General features: G+C 37.1%; 1 pseudogene across 1 annotated transcript; it reads right to left on the bottom strand.

The window, feature by feature from the left end:
• Positions 1-611: 611 nt before the first annotated feature.
• Positions 612-2,735, bottom strand: LOC108281393 (annotated as a pseudogene). Its single transcript, XR_001815973.2, has one exon. The product of XR_001815973.2 is annotated as a phosphatidylinositol-3-phosphatase SAC1-like (transcript).
• Between the last annotated feature and the right edge of the window lie 290 nt (positions 2,736-3,025).

Here is a 3,025-nt window from a genome sequence, read left to right on the forward strand (position 1 = left end):
CTATACATCTACTTTGTGCAGTGCCTCTGATTTACTTACCGCTGTCTTCTGAGTAGTTTGCATAAACCAACTTTGCTAGAATGGCCTTCCAGTCTACCACCTGACCCTCCTGATTGTCCCAGTATAAAGGCCTGGACAAGCTTCCTAGAGAACTCCACCATAATTATCAAAGTATGCCCCCTAAAAAATGAGTGAAAAAAAATTACCTCTATGGGACATTGGTATTTAAAGAGGACTAGATGCACAGTTGTGTTTCTCATCCCACTTCCAGAAATAAAACTGACTCTGGTGATCCGTCACCTTTGGTCCATGAGCAGGAGACTGGTTCCCATAGTGGTAAAGTGCTCAGAGGGTCAGGAGGGCGTAAATGCTTGTTGGTCTCTAAATGAACTACTGCTGAAAAGAAGCTGTGCATCTGCGCATTTGAAAACAACAAGAGTTGATGGTTAACCAGCAGCCTTGGAGTTTTTATCATTATCCCAGTAAAACCAATCTTTGTGAAACCGATCCACATAAATTGCTTTTAAACCATTATAAATTACGTTTTTTTGAAATACTATAGCAGTGTTTAATTGAATTGTTTTAAAATAGTGGTAATTATTTAAATCTCATAATTACAATTTGAATATACAATCTGACTTACAATTAGAACTATGCACAGTTTCTGAAGCTTATTTTTCAGGTTTGTTTTTGCACATAAATTAATGTCCTTGATTTGCAGAACTGTAAATACCTGGAAGCACTGAGTTTTAGGCACATTTATTGATAGCCAACAAAATCCTTGACAGAGTGAGGCATCAAGAGTACCATGTGTGGAAAAGCAGCTGTTGCCCCCCAAGTGCAATATGAAATCTAGAACGAGACCCTCTCAGAGGCCTGCATGTCTCAATGAGTGACCCTCAACGAAACCCAAATGTATAGGAGAAAGTAGCTGACCAGTCATGGGCATCTTTCACACTGGGACAATCTTTAAAACAGAGGCAGCTTTGAACCTGTAGCATAAGAGAAAGATTTTACATTCTTTGATTTTACTTACACTTTTTAAAAAAGATAAAGTATATCTGAATTCTCTCTTCACACTTAAACTGCTGGTGCACTGGCAGTTCAAGCTGATTCAAGTCATGACGCGACCCACCAGAAACTTTAAAGAACCCCAGACCTCATTCTCCTCTTTCCTATGATGAAGTCACAGACTGTCTCATCAAACTACTTGATGTCTGTAAGAGACTTACATTTTACAAACACAGTTAGCTTATTATTGAACTTTTAAGAAAAGTCCAAAGATGTGTGAAAAAGTTTGCCTGCTAACAGCGACTGCTTCTACAGGGACAATAATGAAACTGAGCTACAAAAGTAATTTTACTATTTTAAACAATGAAAGAAGCTAGGTTTTTAAAATATATTACTTATTCTGCAACAGCTGATTAAATTGATAATCAATAGAATCAAATGAACAGATTCAGCTTCCATTCTGCAAGGTGAACTCAGATTATTATTTTAATTACAGTACAGCTTCAAATTAATAACTGTCCCAAGAGTAAAGAGACCATCAAGGCAGTAATATCGATCAATTCTGTCATCATCCTGCACAGAGTACAAGATTTGCTTTTGGATAAAGGCATTAAAAAGACCTTGGGCTGATGTGGAAAGCAGGTCAGTAAAGACTCCAGTTCTGCATAATGGAATCTTCCAAGCCAAGCTGCTTTCCACAAACACAAAATCAGTTTATCTTTCCTTTGTGGACCAGTCTGAGAGCGCCAACAAAATCTTTGCCATTGTAAAGAATGATAAAAAATGTTCCAATGCTTGCAACTCCCCAGAAGAGCACATAGGCCAGCATTATTGTCCAAGTGTCACCAGCCATAAACAAACAAATAATGCACATTGAAAAGGCAACAACCATGATAATAGGCAAAGCCAGGGATTCCCAATCCCTTGGAACACTTAAAGGACTATGAGATTCTAATTCATCCACTGAATAGTTTCCAAGAAATAAGTCTATGGAATCTTGTTTTAATGCATCGGAGAAGTTGTTCTTATAATACCATATCATTGAGTTCCAGCCACCCATTATAAGTCCCAAATGAGTGCTCTTCCCAGTTCTGGTAAAGTCAGTCTTCAAGGCACCACCAGTTCCCGCATATTGCTTGGCACAGACATTTACATTGTCAGCCCAGGCACTTTTGTAAATCTTCTCAAATTCATCTTATTCTTCCAGCTTTTGTCCCACATGCAAAACTCCTAGTCTCTGAAGTTGGGCCTGAAGTGAATGACAAGCTAGCAAACTCTGGATCACATTGGTTCTGTCTAGACAATCATGCAATTGCTTTGGAACATGCTTTCCTGGTTTGTCACCATGTGGCCAGCAGAGTCCAGTAGAAAATAACTTAATCTTGCATTTCTGCTACCTGATCCAATAAAATACTTAGTCCATCCCATCTCATATTTTTACATTCCTTATGGAAGTCAAAGGCAATGTATTTCATCATTCCACTTCCCAAAGAAGACACCATTGTTGCAAATGTCTGTTCAAGTGGCTTCTCTGAGCCCTTCTGGCTAATCAGATTGATTACAACCTGTTTGCCAAAAATTGCTTTTAAACCTCTTAGATTACAGCAAGAGCAACACTTGTAGGAAAACCTTTTTGTTTGTAAAAATGACTGAAAATTCTGCATGTAAAAAATGAACTTCAACTTCTCATTTTGTATTTCAAATCTATTCTTACCTTCCTTCATGCTATTAAAGTGTAAAAGAGACTTTTTATATCTATTTCTGTATTTCTTATATTTAATATAGCTGAGGATTCTAAAACAGAAATTCTAATAAAGACAGTTTTGTGGAGTCTTTATAGGCCAGTTTATAGACAAACCAATATACCTAAACTGTTTTCCTTTAGGGCTATGTCTTAATTTCAGCTATTTTGTAGGATGATTTTAAGGCTGCATAATATATTGATATTTTTATTCAATTGTAGGATTACTGTCTCCAAGTTGCATTCTTAAATTACCTTGATATCAGAGTGGTT

This window comes from Cebus imitator, unplaced genomic scaffold (assembly GCF_001604975.1).
Source record: "Cebus imitator isolate Cc_AM_T3 unplaced genomic scaffold, Cebus_imitator-1.0 Scaffold226, whole genome shotgun sequence".
NCBI lineage: Eukaryota > Metazoa > Chordata > Mammalia > Primates > Cebidae > Cebus > Cebus imitator.